The sequence below is a fragment of the Urocitellus parryii genome, chromosome 1 (genome assembly GCF_045843805.1).
Source record: "Urocitellus parryii isolate mUroPar1 chromosome 1, mUroPar1.hap1, whole genome shotgun sequence".
In the NCBI taxonomy this organism is placed as follows: Eukaryota; Metazoa; Chordata; class Mammalia; order Rodentia; family Sciuridae; genus Urocitellus; species Urocitellus parryii.
This window is the reverse complement of record NC_135531.1, coordinates 140,057,946-140,082,568: the sequence shown is the minus strand read 5'-3', so window position 1 is coordinate 140,082,568 and position 24,623 is coordinate 140,057,946.

Sequence of the window (24,623 nt, the reverse complement as noted above, 5' to 3'; positions counted from 1 at the left end):
AACATGCCAGGTTTTTGGTAAAGCAGACAATTGGGGAATCCCTGATTGAGCAGGTCCCATAATAACCATCTCATTATTAATGGCTCTTAAATCTTGTAATAATCTCCATTTACCAGATTTCTTTTTAATGACAAAAATGGGAGTATTATGGGGAGATACGGAAGGTTGTATATGTTCTTCCGCTAATTGCTGTTTGACCAGGTCATGGGCTACTTGTATCTTTTCTTTAGCTAGGGGACACTGAGGAACCCACACTGGTCTTTCTGATTTCCAAGTAATTTTGATTGTCTCAGTGGCCCTTTTTGAACACCCAATCCATGTTTATTTATTTCTTGATCTATTTGAATTGGTGCTGTCATACCTTGTTCTTGTTCTCTTAATCTTTTTTCTTTCCCAAAGCCTTGTTTAGCCCTAGTAGTGGGCGCGTTAGGATTGACGTTATTTGATAATGTCAATCCTAATTGATCTAGGACATCTCGTCCCCATAAATTTATGGGAAGATGGTCCAATACATAGGGCTGTATAGTCCCTTCATATCCTTCAGGATCCCTCCAATCTAATACCATAGCACTTCTATGGGGATTTGTTGCCACTCCTAGGCCTTGAAGCGTTTGAGTGGCTTGTTGCAATGGCCAATGCTTTGGCCATCCCTGACAAGATATGATGCTGAGGTCAGCACCTGTGTCCAGCAGTCCATTAAAGTCATGTCCTTGAATATTTAATTTTAGCATTGGGCGAGAATCTAAATTTAAAGACAGCATAGCCCAATCTACACCTGTGGAGCCTAATCCCTTGGAACCTCTTTCTACATTACAACTGGAAAATTTATCATGTAGGCTGGGTATTATTAATAACTGTGCTATTCTATTTCCTGATGAAATTACTGATATACCTCTTGGAGAACTAGCTATAATTTTCATTTCACCCTCATAATCGGGATCAATTACCCCAGGACTTATCATAAGTCCTTTTAGTGTAGAAGAACTGCATCCCAATAATAAGCCTACTGTTCCCTGGGGAAGAGGTCCTTTTACTCCTGTGGGAATGATTTGAACTCCCATCTCTGGAGTTAATACTGCTCTGGCAGAGGCACAGATGTCCAATCCTGCGCTCCCTCTAGTTTGTCTGATGAGGGATTTAATGGATAATGCGTCCTGGGCACTACCTTGATGGTGCTGCTGGGTTCTTCCATTGCCCCATATATTTGTGGTTTTGGGCCCCGGGGCATTGGGCCCTCCAATCCGTTTTTTGGCAATGGAGCCTGATACCTTTCTCCATGATGTCGTGGGTAAGCACTTGGTCCTTGCCCATTTTTTGATAATGGAATACCCTCTATGGTGGTTTGAGAACGGCATTCATTAGCCCAATGTCTCCCTCTATGGCATCGTGGGCAAATACCCGGGATTCTATTCCTTTGATACCTAGCTTTGTTAAACTCTCCTCCTATGGGGCAATTCCTTTTAAAATGTCCTGTTTGATTACAATTATAGCATGTTTTTGGCCTGGCATCTAAAGCCTGTTGTACTGCTGCTAAGACTTGCCCTTGTTCGTTAATGTCTCTACATAATTTAATATATGTGTTTAAATCTTCATGTTTCCATGGTCTAATGACCTCTCTGCAGCAACGATTTGCTTGGTCATAAGCCAGTTGTTTTATAAATGGCATTGCCTGTTCTGTATTTTCAAATATCCTAGAGGCTGTCTGAATAAGTCTATCTACAAATTCAGCGTAGGGTTCATTAGTTCCTTGTATTACCTTAGATAGTTGACCTTGTAAATCTCCTTGCCCCTGCAAAGTTTTCCATGCCCTAATTGCATCTACAGCAATCTGTGCGTATACACCAGGGTCATATCCAATCTGCTGTCTCTGACCCTCATAAGGTCCTTTTCCTAATAACATTTCCATATTTCTTTGAGGGTAACCTGCTGCTGCATTTCGCCTAGCTGTCTCCATGCAAAATTCCTCATTGGCAACTTTCCATAATAAATATTGTCCTCCATTTAGCACAGACCGACATACGTTAGCCCCATATGCTGGTGTCAAGTCCAAGTTGGTAATAGATTCTACCATACTTATTGTGAAGGGTGCCTGGGGACCATAGGCTGTTACAGCCTCCTTTAATTGCTTTATTATTTTGAAATCTAAAGCACGGTAAACTCGTTGCCCTTCTGCCCGCTCAAGTACAGGGCATGCTAACTTTTGGGGTCCTGCCTCAGGATTCCGTCCATCAACTATGGAAGCTGGGGCCGCTCAGCTGCAGGTTGAGATGTTGGTTGAATTAGGCCCTCTGGTGATAGAACGGAGTTAGTAGCAGCCTCCCTATCTGATGGCCGTTTTTCCCCTGAGCTTGCTTTCTTCAAATCTTCCTCTGTCTGACTAGCTTGAGAGACCTCCTCTTTTGCTTGACCTAATATGTTTTCTACCATAGCCTGGACCTCTAACAATTTACTTAACAGTCTTTTGGTTTGTTTTTTATTAGATTCTAATCTACTATAAAGGTAACGTAACCCAATAAGATAGGATAGAAGAAAGTCAAAACAGAATGAAACAAAAACGGAGGAGAGAATGGTTGTATCAATTTTCTCTTTCTCAGGGCTGAATAACTTCAAACCTTGAGCCAACCATTTTTCCCAGTTGGCCTGAAAAAATTCTAAGGCTAGGGAGCTTGAAATAAAAACAAAAAAAAATCAAAATAAGAATACCCATTCTGTCGCCTTTCCTCAGCGGTGAGCGATATTACTCACCTCTAAGCTTCGGGCGTTCCCCGTCCGGCCTGCCAATTGCCGCAACCCGGCTGGGCACAGAAACACAAGCCATTCAAGCAGGAACAAAGCTTTATTTTTAAAAAGGCCGCCAGTGTCCCGTGTGCGCCCTGCTAGCAAGCCGGTCCACACACGTGTGTGTTTTTCCCAGAACCGGGGGCCAGGACCTCCCCCGGAAATTCCCTCCTCCTATCCTTCCCCAACCAATGGGAACTCTCAGGGAGTCCCGTCCCGTAACATGAATCCTGTAACATGAGTCCTGTAGCAGGCTGAGGTGGACAGCAGGAGTCCAATTTCCATATGAATGTAAATCTTAACATAATCATATCATCTCAATGGCTAGCTGGCAGTCACCTAGACCAAAGGTGCCATGTATCATAATACTTTTGCTGGGGCTCCTAGCACCAACCCAGAAAATCTAGGTCTCAGAAGTCTCCACATCTGACTGAAAGGGGAGAAGTTGAGCCTCAGATTTGCTGGTGGCTTACACTAGGTGTGAGGAGGCCAGGGAGCCTCAGAGAATCCCTGTGTCTCCACATGAGCAACTTGAGATTGCAAGGCGGTTTTCAAAACCCCAGTGTATAAGCATCACCTGAGTTAATCACCTGTGGATTTAGAAGCTTCACTCACAAGATTCTACTCAATGACAAACACTTGGGTGACTTTCCAGCACTAAGGAATAGACCTAGAATAACGAGGAACCCCCCAAGGCAGCCCTTCACCTCATGGGAGGCGTCTGTTCCCACCTGCAGAGCATCCTCACCTCCTGGTTGCCTCAGTGACAATAGCAATAAACAGCTGGCATCTTCTGTCCTTGTTCTGTCAGGTGCCCTGTCAAGGTTTTGACAGGAAATATTTGGTTTATCTTCACCAGTAGATGTAGATATCATCCCTGATTTATAAAAGAGGTCTATTAGGGATTTTTCTATGCCTGAGGTCCCACAGCTAAAAGTAACCACAAGCAAAGGCCTCTGACTCAAGTCCTTGGTGGGGTCACAAGAGATCACAACCCAGGAGAATGAGCTCAGCAAAAGCTGTGGAAGGTGATGATGTGAATGTCATCTTGGTCAAAGTCCCTACAGATGAGATGCTGAGTTCTACATGAGGTCACTCATTTCACATTGACTCCTGTACCACATCCTTGTTGTAGATGAGGATTCACTGAGGTTGAAAGAAATTTCCAGCCACATGAGACTGAATATACAAAGGCAGGAACAGATAATAATATAACCTTGACCACCGCCTGCAGCAACTGCCCTAGGAAAACATCTCAATTCACCACCCAGGAAGCCAGCCTGCTACCACATAGACTTGTGAGGATTTTCTTTGCTACTGTGAGTAACAATCTAGAAAGCTAAACATCAATTTATGAAAAAAATCAACTTCAGATGGCCAGAATTGAACGGATGAGAACTTCTAAGCCTCTGCCCCCATTTTCAAGTTAGGATGCAAATCACACATGCACCCTAACCAACCCCTCAGAAGGCCCCTTTCTAGTCAGCCTGACTCAAGCTGCTATGCCAACATCTCAAGTCAAGCCTTCCCTGTCCTTCACTGCAAGACACTCCTACCCTTGTCTCCCTTTTGAGTCTGCCTAACACAGGTGATGATAGTTGAATCTCACACAGCAAACTCTCAGTGAAAATCCTTGCTTGTTCTCATTGGTTGGTCCCAATCTCCTCATGGCTTAAGACAGCCTGTCTGAGGAAGACCTGGGACTCAGGACCAAGCTCTGGGGCCCCAGAGTCCATTCTCTCAGCTCTGACTGAGAATGCAGAGTCTGCTCCAGAACCTTCAGCTGGGCTCTCAGATAACCAGCTGCATCTGCCAAGCCTTTGCAGGTGGCTGGCTCCCAGACTAATCTACCAACTTGGTTAGCCTGAGTTCTCAGCATGAGCACTGTTCACAATATTGACTTGCTAGTGTTTTGTTCTGGGCTGGGGGTCTGTCCTGCACATTGCAGGATACTAGCACATCCCTGGCTTTTGGCTACCCAGGTGCCATTACCATCCTCCCAGTTATGACAGCCAAAGCTGTCTCCAAACAGTGAGGTGGTTGGGGTGGGTGGAGCAAAAGCTACCCTGACTGAGGACCACAGATCAAGAATGCTGCTTCACAAACCTCTATTATGTAACTAATCACATGGAAATCTTGTTAGAAATGCAGAGTGATTCACTAAGCCTGGGTGTGGCCTGAGAGTCTGCCTTTTCAATAGCTCCCAGATGACGACCCTGTATCTGGTCTGAGGACAGCATTTTACAGGCTAAAAATCTACATTACAGTGTTTTCCTTAACCTGTCAATGGCTTCAGCCAGCCTAGAAGATGCTGGTTCAGAGGCCCTGGGATGGGGCATAGGCACCTATATTTTAACAAGCACAGTTAACTCTCCTCATGTTCTAGTAACCTCCTCATGTTCTAGTAACAATGCTCCCAGTTCAGTTATTCAGAGCAGAGCCTGAAATCCCATGGAAATGACATCCTAAACAGTGTGCGTTTGTGACAGGAGACGTCGTCCCAGCAGTGTTAAGTGGGCTTGGCTTTCTGCCTCAAGGGGAGGCTCTTGGTTGACACAACTGGAGAGAGGCCCTGCAGGAGGTGGTGTCCCAGGGCTCTGACTGCAGGTAGGAGGAACTGATTCTGGCTTCCTGGGGCAGACATGGGCTGTGCTCAGGGTAAAGGGGACTTCACAGAGGCTCAAGGAGGAGGTAGAGCAGGGGATGCCACAGCAAGGCCAGTCAGGAAGGCTCCTTGAATTAATCCATTTCCAGTTTTTCTTCTCAATAAGTGTACTTAGCTTAAGACTGAGGAAGAGACAGAGAAGCACAGGGACCAATACACATATACCAGAGAAAAATATTTGCCTGATTTGGTATTGGGCATATAGATTGGTCATCAATTATTCTGCATTTTTTACCCTAAGGGAATGGATTTTCTATCAGGAGAATTAAAATAATGATTCACTCTATTAAGATCTTTTAGTTAAGCTGGGGATGGTGGTGCCTGCCTGTAATCTCAGTGTTTTGAGGAGGCTGAGGCAGGAGGATCGAAAATTTAAAGACAGCCTGAACAAAAGCGAGGTGCTAAGCAACTCAGTGAGACCCTATCTTTACATAAAATAAATAATAGGACTGGGGATGTGGCTCAGTCGTTGAGTACCCCTGAATTCAATCCCCAGTACCCAAGGGGAAAAAAATCTTGAATCCTTGAGTTAAAATTGAGTTTATTCATATTCAATGTAACAATCTAACAGATGGGAGTATGAAAACAGAGAGGACGGATCCTAGACAGACAAAACCTAATTTTCTCTATTGTTAATCTGATTCTCCAGTAGGACCACATCTTAAATCCTCCTGCATACAGAAGTCCAGAAGGAATTACCATTTAAAGATATCCCTGTGGTAGCTACTTTATTTACTTTATCTAATTTATCTTGGAACCACCCTTATGTAGTAGATTTTTTTTACCTTCATTTTTCAGAACAGGAGACCAAATTTAAGTAATCCTTCCAATATCCCATGGCCAATGAGACTGAATCTGAGGGTCCGCCTTAATATCTCTCTCCACTACATTCATTCAGTTAACAACCTGCCATTTGCTGTTCTACTTATGGCTTGGATGTCCACAGGTGCAGCAGCAGGCCAGGCACCACAGCCGAGAGCCTCCTAGTTGGTCTTCTGTCTACTGGTTTTGCTGTCCAGCAGTCTGCTCTCCAGAGAGCCACCAGAGTGGCATTTCTAAACTGCAAACGTGATCATGTGATACAGCTCCATTCTTCCCCAACCCCCGCTTCATGCTCAAATGTTTCCTACTGTCCTTGATATAAACCTGAGCTGCTTATTTGCTTGCTAGGCTAGGATTTGCCCCCTACCTTACATCTTCTCCCAACAGCCCCCTTCCTCCCTTGTTCCCTCTTCTCACATGCTGTCTTCAGACTGCTCTACTTCTTTCCTTTCAGCCACTCTAGGCTCTGTGTCTTGCATGCCATTTTCTGTGCCTGAAATGCTCTCTCTGGTTTGTCTCCTTCCATGGGTAAGTCTGACTGTCACCCCAAGCATCCCTTCTTCAGGGCCACCGGTGGCCATCGCTCTATGTTCCCCTAGAACTCTGTGCTTCCAGTCACAACACACAGCACACTTTGTCATGGTGGCCATGAAAATCACCTCTGGGATCCCTGAAGGAGGAATGTGAGCTTCAGGGACGGAGCACTATAGACACCTGCCCACCAGCTGCCCCTAACCCAGCACAGAGCCCTACGAAGCAGCCCTTCCTGGTGGGTGCAGGATGCCTCTGACTGCTGACCTGGCTGCAGGACTCAGCAGCTTTACCAACACTTCATGAGAACCACATGGAGAGACATTTCTACACGTGTTCCTGGCCTCCTCTCCTTCTCAGGCGTCAGGGTGTACTGTGGCTGATGATCTCTCCAGGCTCTCCAGCTCCTCCACTCCCTTTTCCCTCACAAGCACATTCTCCAGTAAATCTCCAGATGCCTGGTTGTCAGGACCAGAACTCACAAGCTCATTAAATTCCCGTTCCTCCCTAGAATATGTATGCATCACGTGAAAGAAGGAGAGAAGCCTGCCTGTTGACCATTGTAACCTCTGTGCTTAGCACATAGTAGCCTCTCAACAAATATTTGACAAGTGCATGTCATTAAATGAAGGTTACATTGAATGCTACTTTTTGACTCCAAATCCCATTCCCTTTTTTAAATCTCAGTGGTTCTTTCCCACTGCTCCTGATCTACACCCCCCCCACACACACACACACAACCACAGCTAGGTATGATGAGACAATCAGATAGAGAAAGCAACGATCTTTACTCTCAAAAAGGTGCTTGGAAAGTGGCACTTAGTAAGATCAGCAAAGTCCCTTTTTGAGGTGAGAATTAGGGAGGAGGGTAAAGAAAATAAATATCTAGATACTTTGTAATAACATACTAAACCACCAAGACTGTTTAGTTCTGCATTCCTAATGCCAATAATGATGCCTGACATATTTAAGAGTCATTGAATACATTTTTGCAAAAATGGATGAATGAATTAATTGAATAAACCACATTTTTAAAATTTTCCCTCTTTTTTTTCATGCATTTCAATGCCCTTTGGACAAAAGTTATAGAACTGTCACAACACAGTTACAATAGATGAGTGTAAACTTAACTTGTAATTTTCCATCTTGTTGATGACATTTCTCCACATTTTGTTCTGGAGGAAACACAACACTCCACAAAATGTCTCTAAGGCCCTTGGAGTATTTCTTCTGACACATTAGAATCTTGTTCTTGAAAGTCTAGGAGGTATGCTTCAGACATTTCAAAGTAATAGTTTAGAAAATAAGCTACTACCAGTTTGTCCTCAAGAAAGTAATGAATTTTGCTAAATCAAAGCATCCCTATTAAACTCATCCAACCAAAGCACCATCAGCGCCCACCATGCCCAAGGCATGTGCTGAAAAAATTGAGCCATAAGAAGAGGAAAATGTGTTTCCTGTCACTGTCAGATACCTGATATGGAGAGGACTTCACAGATACATAAAGACCCAATCATCTTTGAAGATGTAAATATGTTGCCATCTTCTTTTATTATTTGGAGAGTAAGGGTCACCTTAAAGCTCCTGATTTAATGCAGGAATATTCAGAGGTAAAATGATGAGTTTATTGATAGCTATAGCCTCATCAATCGATTAATCCATGCGATGCATTAAAAATTTGGATATAACACTTCATGGCAACTGTTTGCAGCAGAGTGTGGATACAGGAAGTAGGTCAGTGGGGGCATGACCTTGAGGAGGATGTCTTATTCCCCTGGTAACACTCTGATCCCTGAGTGCAATGAGCTGACAGCTTTTCTCCACCATGATGTTGTCACCATGATATTCTCTCTCTCCTCAGACCCAGAACAGTGGAGTCAGCTTACCACAGACTGAGACCTCTGAAACCATGGCCTCAAAATAAGGTTCTCCTTCTCCAAATTGTTCTTGTCAGGTATTTTCATCATAATTATGCAAAGGTGACTTACACAACCTCTATTAAGTCTTTCCCAAAAGCCTAACTTTGGAATTAATCTTCTCCTTCTGTTTCCCTTTGCATTTTTGATAAGGATTTTGTTGGTCATTTGCTTATTATTTATCCAGTGTTTATATAAAATTATCCAAGATACATTTCATTTGTTAGGCATACAAATAACACATAATAATTCTAGAGCGCTGTATAGTTAAAATAATGACTTCCAATTCCAAATTTCATTTTCTTCTCTACTCTGAACAAAACACTGTGAAGCAGAAAAAAACCCTAATACATCAATACACACTTTACAGATTATTTTGTTGAAACTGGAAAAGGTTAGGCTTTGATTTGAATTATACCTCTGCCATTCACTAGCTATGTAAATGTTCATTATATTCCTGTGACCCTTGGTTTCTTAAAAAATGTGAAATTATGTCTTACTTGATATAGTTATGAAAAGCAAGTGTATTTGTTTATGTAAAGGTCTCATCATAGAATGCCTGGTACATAAGAACTAATTATTTAATAAACATCAGCAATCAATGCATAAAAGTTTATCACATGGCTAATTTGAAGACGTGTTAAACCCAGATCTAGCTCCAAGTCCAAAGTTCTGTTGAGGACACATAGCATTATCTAGAATCAGCTTCTTTATGGAAGAAAAAAAAATTTCATTTTCAAATCTTCAGAAAAGTCTGGCAGAGTATTTTTTTCAGCTTAAAGAAGTAAACCTAGTTAATTTCAATAGACATAGTTATTTCACTGAATTGCTAATCATCATTAGGCACTTCTTGAATATCCCAGAGACCCCTGTATACAGCACCACTGCAGTGTGCCTTAATTAGCTTTGCACTTGGTAGTGAGCAACAGCAAACATGACCACGGCAGCTCAGATGCATAGGGGATTATCTCATGCAACCAAAGATGGGGCAGGTTCAGGGCTTGGGCAATAGGACAGCACTGCTGAAGGAACCAGGCAAGCTGAGAAACTCAGGAAATCTGAGAAATTTGTTCCATATTAAATTGCATAACCTATTATATTATTTTATTATTCTTTAATCAAGAAAAATGTCCATATGTTTTAACACCCTCACCTTCCAGGGTGATTGTTCTAATTAGTTTTTTTCATTATAGGCCAAACTCTATGTGCCTTGGCCAGACAAACTCCATTTTACCCTGAGGCTCCATTTCACATAAGAAATGCTTTTCCCATGAGAAAACCCTATCTCTGCTACCCTGCTTAGCACACCCTGTTTAGCAATGCATGGGGGTTGAAAATGGTTTCTGTTATTCTTATACAATGTATTATTAAGAAATATATTTGTAAGATGTTCTCATTTTAATTCCCATTTTTCTGGGGGAGTGTACTATACCCTGAACTGGGTATCATTGTGACATACTTCCTACATTACTATGGTATTGGCTTACTGGTGACTTGTGGGTTTGGGCTATAAAGGAGATGTCCTACCTTCTACAAGTGGTCCAAGTTTGCAGGGGGGACTTGCCAGCTGCCCTTCCTTCTTGCCACTGAATAAAATTTCCGTGTCTTGCTTCAAGACTGACCTGGGGATTTATTTCAAACACACAGCATTTTCATCTCTGTGACCAAAAGATCTGCCAGAATGATTTTAAGGAGGAAAAATTTTATTTTGGGAGATCTTCGTTTCAGAGGCCTCAGTCCATAGACAGTAGCTCCATTTGCCAGGGCTCCAGGTGAGGCAGAGCATCACAGTAGAAGGTGTGGCAGAGGAAAGCTGTTCAGAAAATGATCAGGAAACATGGAGAGACTCCACTTGCTAGACACAAAATATATACCCCAAAGACACGCCTCCAGGGACCTACCTCCTCCAGCCACACCCTAGTTTCTGCTCAATTAATTCCTCTCAGGGGATTAATTCACTGCCTTGGTTAAGGCTCTAATAACCCAGTTATTTCATCTCTAAACTTTCTTTTGTCTTACACGTGAGCTTTGGGGGGAACACCTCATATCTAAACCATAACAATGTTGATAGATTAAAAAATCAGTCTCATTTTGTAGTACCTCTATAAATTCATACATGTAATGCAGTCCTGGGTGGGGGAGGGAGTAGGCATACCTTGTGCCATTAAAAAAAATATTCTCTAGTTTTCTACCCTTCATGTCTGTCATTAAATTTCTCATTGATTCATTCAATACCTGGACTCGTCTCAGAAGCATTTTGCTAAATAAAGGATTCCAGAACCAAATGTCTACATACATTGTATAACTACATTCACTTATCAGTCTGAAAACTTGCATAACCATAGAAACCGAAAACAGATCAATATTTCTCAGGGGAGGGTAGACATAGAAGTAGTTGGATATAAAAATGGATTGGAATAAGGATGAAACATATAGGGAGAGAGTTAGCCAATATAGTGTTTCTGCCTTAGGAAGAAAGTTTGCAAATTTTTTTTTCTATTTTAAGTTGCATCCAACATTGAATTATTGGGGCTGGGGTTGTAGCTCAGTAGTGGAGTGCTTGTCTAGCATGTGTGAGGCAGTGGGTTCGATCCTCAGCACCACATAAAAGTAAATAAATAAGCCAGGTGTGGAGGTGCCCTCCTTTAATCTCAGCAGCTGTGGAGGCTAAGCCCCAAATGGGCTCCCTACATCCCAAACTGGAGAAATTAATGAAACAAAATATACACTAACACCTGGGATCATAACACAAAATATAAACTATAGAGCTCAAAGCCAGCCTCAGCAACAGAGATGTGCTAAGCAACTCAGTGAGACCCTGCTCTAAATGAAATACAAAAGAGGGCCAAGGATGTGACTCAGTGGTTGAGTACTCCTGAGTTCAATCACTGATACATAAAAAAACTAAATAAATAAAAATTTATAAATAAAATAAAGGTATTTTTCATCTACAACTAAAATTATTTTTAAAATATTAAACAATTATAATCTTTAGAGGAAATTGTATGGTGATAGAACTGTTTGATATGGTATCAGAGTGGTGGACATAGGATTTCATGCATTTGTCAATATCCAGAGATTTCACATCCTAGAGGATGCTATTCTATGTAAGTGATAAAATAAATAACCAGAGAATTGGGGGATTCCAAGATGAAATGTAGATGGTGAAAAATGAATCTAATCATATTATAAATATATGACATAATAACACTATAGAGAGTAGGGAAAGAAAGAGATGACTTAAGAAACTTAGGGAAGTTGTGTTTATACTAGAAATCGATAACAGAAGGAAAAAAGGAACTCTACAATAAATCCTGTTTTAGTTGAGGTACAGGACAAAAATTCTGAAACTACTTGATGTGTATACTGGGATTGAAAAAAATAAGTAAATAATTGATACTGGTAGATTTCAGGTTTTCCACTACTGGAGAGGAAAATTATGGATAAGCAAGAACAAAAGACTACACTATACTTGTGCTACTGGATTAGTGACATTAGTATGAATCCATATTTATATTAATGTGCATGTAGAGATGGACAGGTACAGGAATAATAGTAGGTAAGGGTAAATGCCTGGCTTAGTGTACATACCTGTGTTCCCTGGTTCTGTCTCCTGAAAGAGCCTGGAGCCATGGTGTTCCAGCAACATGGATCACTCCCAGCACCCAGACCTTGGTTTAAAAATACCATCCTCCAATCACAGGTATCTGGGCTCCTGAAAGAAATGGCTGACTCAGGGCTATAGCAAGGGAAATGCAAGTTGAACCTGGAACATTAGGTATCACCAGTGAGATAGGAAGTGCTCAGAACGTAGTGATGGAGCATCTCAAAGGGACACAAGAGCTGAGTGAAATGCGCTCCCAACATTCCAAACTGGAGAAATTAACACAACAAAATATACACTAGCACCTGGGATCATAACACAAAGTATAAAGTAAATATAAATGAGCATATGCTGACATAAATGGCTGAATACATCAATAAATGGGGAGATCAGACATATCTCCTATACAAAAGCATTCCAGGTGCCTGCAAGTTAGGCGGAACTCTGACCACCGGCAGATCAGGCCCAGGGGCCTGCTAAGGGGTGGAGCCGCCCCCTCCCTCCGTGCCTGCAAGTTAGGCGGAACTCTGACCACCAGCACATCAGGCCCAGCGGCCTGCTGAGGGGTGGAGCCGCCCCCTCCCCCTGCACCTGTGAGGTAGGCGGACCTGCGACCCACCGGCAGGTCAGGCCCAGCAACCTGCGGAGTGACAGAGCTGCCCCACACGCCTGCAGGGTAGGCGGACCTGCGACCCACCAGCAGCACAGGTCCAGCGGCCTGCTGAGGGGTAGGCCCACCCCTCCCCCCCCCGTGCCTGCAAGGTAGGTGGAACTGCCACCCACCAGCAGGTCAGGCCCAGCAACCTGCGGAGTGACAAAGCTGCCCCACGTGCCTGCAGGGTAGGCGGACCTGTGACCCACCAGCAGTACAGGTCCAGCGGCCTGCTGAGGGGCAGGCTCACCCCCTCCCCCAGTGCATGCAAGGTAGGCGGAACTGTGACCACCAGCAGATCAGGCCCAGCGGCCCACTGAGGGGCGGAGCCGCCCCCTACCCCGCACCTGCAAGGTAGACGGACCTGCGACCCACCGGCAGGTCAGGCCTAGCAACCTGCGGAGAGACAGAGCTGCCCCACGTGCCTGCAAGGTAGGCGGACCTGCAACCGACCAGCAGAGCAGTCCTAGCGGCCTGCTCGCGTGGTAGACAGATGACCCCAACTGGAGGAGGATCACAGCCACTACCTGCCTTGTAAGGGAGTTTTTTCAACTATACAAGAGCAATATAAATAAATAGAGGGAAAATTTCAAAAACACAACAGTTTCACCAAGCAGAAAGAAACGCCAGCAGTATGAAAAGACAAGGAAAGAAAGGACCACAAGCAATGCAGGTCAACTCAACTCTAGAAGAGGTAATAGCTGCAACAGATGGAATGTCAGACAAAGAATTCAGGATATATATGCTTCAGATGATCTGGAGTCTCAAGGAAGACATTAGACAGCAAAATCAGACAATGAAAGATCACTTTGACAAGGAACTACATAAACAAATCCAGAAAGTAAAAGATCAATTTCACAGGGAGTTAGAGGTAATAAAAAACAAACAAATAGAAATCCTAGAAATGCAGGAAGCAATAAACCAACTTAAAAACTCAATTGAGAATACTACCAGCAGAGTAGATCACTTAGAAGATAGAACATCAGACAAAGAAGACAAAGTATTTCAACTTGAAAAGAACATAGACAGCTCAGCAAGTCTGCTAAGAAACCATGAGCAGAACATCCAAGAATTATGGGATAATATTAAAAGACCAAACTTAAGAGTCATTGGGATACAGGAAGGCACAGAGCTCCAAACCAAAGGAATAAACAATCTATTCAATGAAATAATACGAGAAAACTTCCCAGACTTGAAGAATGAGACAGAATCCCAAATCCTAGAAGCCTACAGGACGCCGAATGTGCAAAATCATAAGAGATCCACACCTAGACACATTATAATGAAGATGCCCAACATACAGAATAAGGAGAGAATTTTAAAAGCTACAAGAGAAAGGAAGCAGATTACATTTAGGGGTAAACCAATCAGGATAACAGCTGATCTTTCAACACAAACTCTGAAAGCTAGAAGATCCTGGAATAACATATTTCAAACACTGAAAGAAAATGGGTTCCAACCAAGAATCGTGTATCCAGCGAAATTAAGCTTCAGGATGGAAGATGAAATTAATACCTTCCACGATAAACAAAAGTTAAAAGAATTTGCAGCTAGAAAACCATCTCTTCAAAAAATCCTTGGCAAAACATTACAGGAAGAGGAAATGGAAAATAACAATGAAAACCAACAGTGGGAGGTAGGACAGTAAAGGGGGGAAAATAATCAAAGAGGAAAACAAATCAGGTTTAGTAACATTAATAAACAAATATGGCTGGAAGAACAAACCATATCTCAATAATAACCCTAAATGTTAATGGCTTAAAATCACCAATTAAGAGACACAGGCTAGTTGAATGGATCACAAAACAAGACCCAACAATATGCTGCCTACAGGAGACGCATTTGATAGGAAAAGATATACATAGACTGAAGGTGAAAGGTTGGGAAAAATCATATCACTCATATGGACTGCGGAAACAAGCAGGAGTGTCCATACTCATATCAAATAAAATAGATTTCAAGCCAAAGTTAATCAAAAGGGATAAAGAGGGACATTACATACTGCTCAAGGGAACCATACACCAACAAGACATAACAATCATAAATATATATGTCCCAAACAACGGTGCTGCTATATTCATCAAGCAAACTCTTCTCAAGTTCAACAGTCTAATAGACCACCATACAATAATCATGGGAGACTTCAACACACCTCTCTCACTACTGGACAGATCTTCCAAATAAAAGTTGAATAAGGAAACTATAGAACTCAATAACACAATTAACAATCTAGACTTAATTGACATATATAGAATATACCACCCAACATCAAGCAGTTACACTTTTTTCTCAGTAGCACATGGATCCTTCTCAAAAATAGATCATATATTATGTCACAGGGCAACTCTTAGACAATATAAAGGAGTAGAGATAATACCATGCATCTTGTCGGATCATAATGGAATGAAACTGAAAATCAACGATAAAAGAAGGAAGGAAAAATCATGCATCACTTGGAGAATGAACAATAGGTTACTGAATGATCAATGGGTTTTAGAAGACATCAAGGAGGAAATTAAAAAATTCTTAGAGTTAAATGAAAACACAGACACAACATATCGGAATCTATGGGACACATTGAAAGCAGTTCTAAGAGGAAAATTCATTGCTTGGAGTTCATTCCTTAAAAAAAGAAAAAAAACCAACAAATAAATGATCTCATACTTCATCTCAAAATCCTAGAAAAAGAAGAGCAAAACAACAGCAAAAGAAGTAGAAGGCAAGAAATAATTAAAATCAGAGCTGAAATTAATAAAATCTAAACAAAAGAAACAATGGAAAAAATTGACAAAACTAAAAGTTGGTTCTTTGAAAAAATAAATAAAATCAACAGACCCTTAGCCATGCTAACGAAGAGAAGAAGAGAGAGAACTCAAATTACTAGCATATGGGAAGAGAGAGGCAATATCACAACAGACACTTCAGTAATACAGAAGATAATAAGAAATTATTTTGAAGCCTTATACTCCAATAAAATAGAAGATAGTGAAGGCATCGATAAATTTCTTAAGTCGTATAATCTGCCCATATTGAGTCAGGAGGATATAGACAACTCAAATAGACCAATATCAATTGAGGAAATAGAAGAAACCATCAAAAGATTACCATCTAAGAAAAGCCCAGGACCAGATGGGTATACAGCAGAGTTTTACAAAACCTTTAAAGAGGAACTAATACCAATACTTTTCAAGCTATTTCAGGAAATAGAAAAAGAGGGAGAACTTCCAAATTCATTCTACGAGGCCAAGATCACCCTGATTCCGAAACCAGACAAAGACACTTCAAAGAAAGAAAACTACAGACTAATATCTCTAATGAACCTAGATGCAAAAATCCTCAATAAAATTCTGGCGAATCGGATACAAAAACATATCAAAAAAATTGTGCACCATGATCAAGTAGGATTCATCCCTGGTATGCAAGGCTGGTTCAATATACAGAAATCAATAAATGTTATTCACCACATCAATAGACTTAAAAATAAGAACCATATGATCATCTCGATAGATGCGGAAAAAGCATTCGACAAAGTACAGCATCCCTTTATGTTCAAAACTCTCGAAAAACTAGGGATAACAGGAGCATACCCAACATTGTAAAAGCAATCTATGCTAAGCCTCAGGCTAGCATCATTCTGAATGGAGAAAAATTGAAGGCATTCCCTCTAAAATCTGGAACAAGACAGGGATGCCCTCTCTCACCACTTCTGTTCAACATAGTTCTCGAAACACTGGCCAGAGCAATTAGACAGACGAAGGAAATTAAAGGCATAAAAATAGGAAAAGAAGAACTTAAATTATCACTTTTTGCAGATGACATGATTCTATACCTAGCAGACCTAAAAGGGTCTACAAAGAAACTATTAGAGCTAATAAATGAATTCAGCAAAGTGGCAGGATATAAAATCAACACGCATAAATCAAAGGCATTCCTGTATATCAGCCACAAATCCTCTGAAATGGAAATGAGGACAACCACTCCATTCACAATATCCTCAAAAATAATAAAATACTTGGGAATCAACCTAACAAAAGAGGTGAAAGACTTATTCAATGAAAACTACAGAAACCTAAAGAGAGATATAGAAGAAGACCTTAGAAGATGGAAAAATATACCCTGTTCATGGATAGGCAGAACTAACATCATCAAAATGGCTATATTACCAAAAGTTCTCTATAATTTCAATGCAATGCCAATCAAAATCCCAACAGCATTTCTTGTAGAAATAGATAAAACAATCATGAAATTCATATGGAAAAATAAAAGACCCTGAATAGCAAAAACAATGCTAAGCAGGAAGTGTGAATCAGGCGGGATAGCTATACCAGACTTCAAACTATACTATAGAGCAATGGTAACAAAAACAGCATGGTACTGGTACCAAAACAGGCAGGTGGACCAATGGTACAGAATAGAGGACACAGAAACCAATCCACAAAATTACAACTATCTTGTATTTGATAAAGGGGCTAAAAGCATGCAATGGAGGAAGGATAGCATCTTCAACAAATGGTGCTGGGAAAACTGGAAATCCATATGTAACAAAATGAAATTGGATCCCTTTCTCTCACCATGCACAAAAGTTAACTCAAAATGGATCAAGGAACTTGATATTAAATCAGAGACGTGGCATCTGATAGAAGAAAAAGTTGGCTACTATCTACATACTGTGGGGTCGGGCTCCAAATTCCTCAATAGGACACCCATAGCGCAAGAGTTAACAACTAGAATCAACAAATGGGACTTACTCAAACTAAAAAGTTTTTTCTCAGCAAAAGAAACAATAAGAGAGGTAAACAGGGAGCCTACGTCCTGGGAACAAATCTTTACTCCTCACACTTCAGATACAGCCCTAATATCCAGAATATATAAAGAACTCAAAAAATTAGACAATAAGATAACAAATAACCCAATCAATAAATGGGCAAAGGACCTGAACAGACACTTCTCAGAGGAGGACATACAATCAATCAACAAGTACATGAAAAAATGCTCACCATCTCTAGCAGTCAGAGAAATGCAAATCAAAACCACCCTAAGATACCATCTCACTCCAGTAAGATTGGCAGCCATTAGGAAGTCCAACAACAACAAGTGCTGGAGAGGATGTGGGGAAAAGGGTACACTTGCTCATTTATGGTGGGACTGCAAGTTAGTGGGACTGCAAATTTGTGCAGCCAATTTGGAAAGCAGTATGGAGATTTCTTGGAAAGTTGGGAATGGAAAAACCATTTGACCCAGCTATTCCCCTTCTCGGTCTATTCCCTAAAGACCTAATAAGAGCATGTTACAGGGACACTGCTACATCGATGTTCATAGCAGCACAATTCACGATAGCAAGATTGTGTAACCAGCCTAGATGCCCTTCAATAGATGAATGGATAAAAAAATGTGGCATTTATACACTATGGAGTATTACTCTGCATTAAGAAACGACAAAATCATAGAATTTGGAGGAAAATGGATGGCACTGGAGCAGATTATGCTAAGTGAAGCTAGTCAATCCTTAAAAAACAAATGCCAAATGACTTCATTGATATAAGGGGAGTAACTAAGGACAGGGTAGGGACGAAGAGCTTGAGAAGAAGATTAGCATTAAACAGGGATGAGAGGTGGGAGGGAAAGGGAGAGAGAAGGGAAATTGCATGAAAATGGAAGTTGATCCTCAGGGTTATACAAAATTACATATAAGAGGAAAGGAGGGTAAGAGAAGAATAATACAAGTGGAAGAAATAATTTACAGTAGAGGGGGCAGAGGGAGAAGAGGGGAGGGGAGGGGAGGGGGGATAGTAGAGAATAGGATAGACAGCTGAATACATCAGACACTAGAATGGCAATATGTCAATCAATGGAAGGGTAACTGATGTGATACAGCAATGTGTATACGGAGTAAAAATGGGAGTTCATAACCCACTTGAATCAAACTGTGAAATATGATATATTAAGAACTATGTAATGTTTTGTACTACCAACAATAAAAAAATATAAAAAATAAAATAAAAAAAGCATTCCAAATATGTGTAGAACACCCTACAATACAGAAGGCTGAGCTTAATCTCCCCACCTTTTGAGTATGGGTTGATCTTAGTGAAACAATTCCAAATGCAGAGTATTAGAAGGAAAAACAGAATTTTACAGTAGATAAAATAGTCCAACACTACATCTGCAAGTGCTCAAGGGCATTGTCAGTGATGTCATGTGAAATGACTTGTGTTCGGAAGGGCACTTAGTCCCTGTGGTATCCCTGGTCTATTCATGGGAAAGATTAGACAAATCCCTGTTTAAAGCCATTTCATAAAATCTGTCCAGTACTCCTCAAAACTGTCAGCATCATTAATAATAAGGAAAGAGAGAAAGGGTCACAAATCTAGGGACAATAAAGAAACATGACAACTTGAAAGTGGTCCCTGAATGTGTTGCAGAATCATAAAAAGGACACTAGTGGCAACGTTGGAGAAATACAAGGGAAGTTTAGAGCTTAGCAGTATGTGCCTCTGTTTGTTTCTTAGTTTTGACCAACACACCACAACGTGCAAGGTGACGTTAGGACCTAGTACAGGATCTGGCACGTGGGAGGTCATCAGTGAACATTTGCCATGTGCGGAAAGGTAATTTATTATCAAGCTCCACGACCTCGGTCTCTCCAGTTTGGCTTTGCTCTCATATATGGGCCTCAATAAATTGCTGAGGGTGGACTCACAGGTCCTCCTGCCTCAGCCTCCAAAGCTGCTGGGCTTACTCATGTGAGCCAACATGCTCAGCAAAATTCTGCTTTTTAAATCAGTCTTTCAAAGAATCAGGCTTGTGTTCTTCATTGGGAAGGAAATTGATGGAAATGTAGATGAGCCTGGAGATCTCTTCCACTGAAAACATTAAACTTGTTTTAGTCATTTGAAGCCAGTGACCTGAGCCTCCTAATGAAGCCTGGGTCATGTGGAAAGTGCTGTTGATGGACCTGAAGCCCCAAGGAGATGGGCAGCGTCAGTGCCAGAAGCTGGCTCCTCAACAGGATCAGTCCCTCAAAACCACTGGCACAAGGCACCCTTTGATATATTTCTTTCCTTTCCTTCAAGAGCTCAAGTGTTGTTGACAATGAGTCTTGGTGACTTCACATCCACAGGATGACATCAGAGTGTCATTGTAACACTGCTTTAGTTAAACAGGAATAGTGAATCTGGGAAGATTCATCTGTTTTGCTAGAGCAGATGATAGATTTGTGTTTTGTACTTCTTTTTATAGTGGTAAAGGCTGCAGATCCCAAGGGCTTCTTGTATGGGAAGAGACATAAAATTAAAACTGAGATTTTAGATGCTCCAAGAGTTTCAGAAACAAATATTGACTCCCTGTTCACAACAAAGCCCCTGAAACCTGTCTCAGCTTTTGTTTTCGGACACATACGTCAGGCTCAGAATTGTGTATCTTGTTGGGATTATTATAGGGAAGAGAGCTGGACAAGGGGCTGTCACCTTCCTAGACTTCACTGAGCACCCCATGTGTGTTTGTGTGACTCAAGAAATGTTCCTTACCCATGGGAACAGGTCAGTTCTGATTTTGTATTTTGTATTTGACGTTCCCACTGAGGATGGCAGATGAAAATGGAAGAGAAAATCGACTTGGTCAATGTTACCATGCACAAGTCTGGAAACCTGTGCTTTGGTCTTAGCTGGGTTTCAGTCTAGCCTTGCAGATTTTGAAGAATTCTTCTTAATATACCAAAAAGAATGGTGTCATTCCTCAATTGAAAAATGCTTCATTAGCCCCCCTTTGCTGTTAGAATAAAGTCCAATATCTTCAACGTATTCTGCAAGATCATGCAGTCTGGCCCCTGCCCATTTTCCTACTCATTTTTTCTCCAATTTTCTATCCCACACAAAGCATTTCAGCAGCAGGCTTCATTCAGTGCCAACCTGCCTTTTGTCCTGCCTGAGGATCTTTGCACAGGCAGATCCTTCACCTTCTGCCCTGGGTCCTTGGAAACCTGCCTTCTTTTCATTGTTTAATTCTCATCTTAAATGTCACTTGTTAGAGAGACTTTCCCTCAGCCCTCCCATAAAGCAAGTGCCTGGTATATTTTCTCTCCTGCTTTTGGTTTATTTCCTTGACAGAAATCTCAACTTGCAGTGTTTGAATAAATATTTTCTTTTATAGTGTTTACTTGATTTGTCTTATTGGGTCAGCCTGCGCTTTTGGAATATAAACCCTACTTGATTTGTCTTATTGGGTCAGCCTGCGCTTTTGGAATATAAACCCCATGAAAGTGGAGACTGTATTTATTTTACTTATGGCTGAATCTCCAGCATCCATCACAGTGACTGGCATGTGGTAAGCACTTAAAAACACTTGCTGAATAAACAAATGAGTGAATGGATAACTTATTCTCTATCCAAGTCTTAGTTCATCTTAGATGAATATATGCTACCCTGCTCGCTCTAGCTACCCTGTTCACTCTCCTAACTTCAAAGCAAGAGGTGATTCTTCCCTTCTGTGGCCATCACTTCCCAGCATGCTGCTTCTCCTTTGTATTTTTTTCACATTTTTTTCTCCCTCTGCTTGAGATAAATGTTCAATTTGCTATGTAGATATTACTAAGCTAAAATTGTAGAGATGAAACTGTATATTGAAATTCAAAAGATCTGAGTTCTGCACTTAAATATGCATATGTAGTTCACAATGTGAACCAAGAAATTAGCTGTCTAGGGGACCTCATTTCTTTACTTTTTTGGGGGGAGGGGGTGTACCAGGGATTGAACTCAGGGGCACTCAACCACTGAGCCACATCCCAGCCCTATTCTGTATTTTATTTAGAGACAGGTCTTACTGAGTTGCTTAGCACTTTACTTTGTTGAGGCTGGCTTTGAACTCATGATCCTCCTGCCTCAGCTTCCCAAGGCACTGGGATTACAGGTGTGAGCCATGGCAGCAGGCATTCCTTTCTTTACTGTTTATGTTGAAAAGATTTAAAGATATGCTGAGCCCAAAATACTTTTTGCACTTGGGACATCACCTTGTATTGTTTGTTTACCTTTCATTCATTAACCTAGGAGCCTCATAATATGGCTACTTAATTTAAAATAGCAATGGCCACCCAGATTCATGTTTGGATATATTCACTAAAAATAGAAATCTGATTAATTAGTTTATATTTCAGTTGCAAAACTTATAATCTCAGAGGAAAAGCCAAGCTTCCAGATGCCCTGCCAGTGAGCAAACATTCTACGTCCTTGCTGTGTGCCTGGTGCTTTCTAGAGTGGCCTGGGAGCCATGAAAGTTGGAAAAATGGTGGAACAGAATTACATCCTCAGGTGGTTCTCCATCTGCTTATTTTTATAGGTCTTCCAGAATTTTCCTAGCATGGTTTTCCAAAATCATTCCTGTTATTCCCAGATTATACACAATTCCACTGTGGCAGGATAGTCTGCATTGAAAGCCAGTTTTGGAGAGTGAAGGTGTTAGACATGCCGGGTGCTTAGCATTGTATCCAAAGGCAGAACAGAGGGTGAATGGACATGTGGTTGAGAGATTTCAGAGCTTGGAGTTGACTCTCATGTGATTTGCAATAATGATTTAAACATTTTAAGATGAGTTTCCTTATCTTTGAGAGAAGCATAATAATAATTAAAATTGCACAAGTTGTTGACTGGGTTAAAGAAATAATCACGTAAAATATTTAGTGTACCCTTGGCCTGTGGCCCTAATTCAATAAGCATTGCGTTTTGTCTGTATTTTTTCTATAACTTGACTAAAAGCTAAAGAATTCCAATCTAGATCAAGAAGTTCTATTTTGTATTAGCTGTACCCAATATATTGATTTTTCTGTGTCAACATTGTAAAGTTGATGTTTAGATGTAATCTTTAAAGTTCTCTGAAAGTCAGCGTGAATAGGCTAAATTATATTTGGCATCAGAAGAGGATAAGCTATAGATATCTTAGTTTTTCTAAGTTACCTAAAGTCTCTTGAGTGCTGATTATATAAAAAGTGAATATTATATAAAAATAGCTTTGGCCATCTCAGAGTCATGATTTGGATATGAAATATCCTCCCAAAGCTCATGTGATAAGTGCAGGAGGCGCAATGATTAGATTAGGAGCTGGAACCCAACCTGTTCATCCTGATTTCAATGACGTGCACCTGGGTGTTGGCTCCGTGGAGTTGTGATGTGACAGGAGGAAGTCAGGTCACTGGGCACTTACCCTGGGTAATTACGTCCTGCCCCAGGTCCCTCCCTCTCCCTCTCTGCTTCCCAGAATTCATGAGCTGAAGATTTAGCCTCATCTCAGGCCCAGGGCAGTGGCACTGGCTGACCATGGACTGAGACCTCTATGTATGAGCCCCAAATGAACTTTTCCTCTTCTAAATTGCTCTTATCAGGTATTTTGGTCACAGTGACAAAAAAGCTCACTAAGACACAGAATCCAGAAAGATTCACAGAAGCCAGAAAGCAGTTGTGCAGCAGCACTCTGAGGCAGGTGACATTTTTAGGAACTCCAGGCCTCTCAGGGGTCCCCTCTCCTGGATGTTTCCTGAGCATCCTAGCTTTCCTCTTGTGCTGTTTGATATGCTCCCTTTGCTTATCTGAATGACTGAATGATATGCCTCATGTCTAGCCATAAAATGCAAGCTCTTGCTTCCTTTTAAATAAATTTCATGCTTGAAGCAGGCAAGAGGCTATTTCACCTGAGCTCTGTGAGAGTGTCCTGCTGTCCAGGGCCCTGATAGGCTGACCTACTGGCAGCTACTATTATCTCTCATACTTGGCAGACAGATCAGAGAATCACGATGCCTCTTTCATACCAGGGAAGTGACCAGTTATGTAATCTTTACACACTTGTGCTTCTGGCTTCAACCACTGACTAATATTCCATCTCATTCTCGAGGATCCTGGAGTGTCTTCTAGACTCTACAGTCAATGATCTCAGATTTCCAGCTGCAAACCCCTCATTTTACTGATGAAGAAGGAGAAGGAGAGGTGGAGAGTCAGATGATAAGACACAGTTTACATCTTCACAACTAAAACATGACAAAGCTTTCTGTCACAATGTGTGAACTATTATTACATGATACACTACTTGGAGTCTCACTGTTGTGTATTGATTGATTATGGTTTAATAGGAGCCTGCTACTAAATTTGCTTTTCTGTAGGATAGGGAGCATGCTAAATTGGCAGTAATTAATACTTTATTCAGGCTAGCTGAGAATCAGTTGTTAGAGCAGAATAAGACCAAACAAAAATCCTTGGGCCTGAAGGACCTGACAGGAGGTGAGGAAGTGCAGAACTGACCTGGGTCAGGCAAGGTGGGGTTTGTTGTTGGCCCTGATATAGTGGCTCCCTTAGAGTGGTGAGGAGAAAACATATCCACAGTGGGTTAAACTGTAAATGGGATATGAGGAAGGAAAACGATACCCATGTTTTCTGGAGTTTTTCTCTGAAAGGAAGTTTACAAATGAAATAGCTGGAGAGAGATGTCAGGCCAAATGGGCAAATCATAGTATATTTGCCTGCTGTTGCCGCCTGAGGCTTTATTTTGGAAAAAAAAAAAATGAATTGCTTTGGGGTTGAGGGCATGGGTAAGAGGGGATACTCCAGGCAAAAGAGGGGGCCCCTAGGGGTGGGTGAGGGCTAGGGCTAAGCCTCGGGTGGGTTTCTTGTTCCCCAA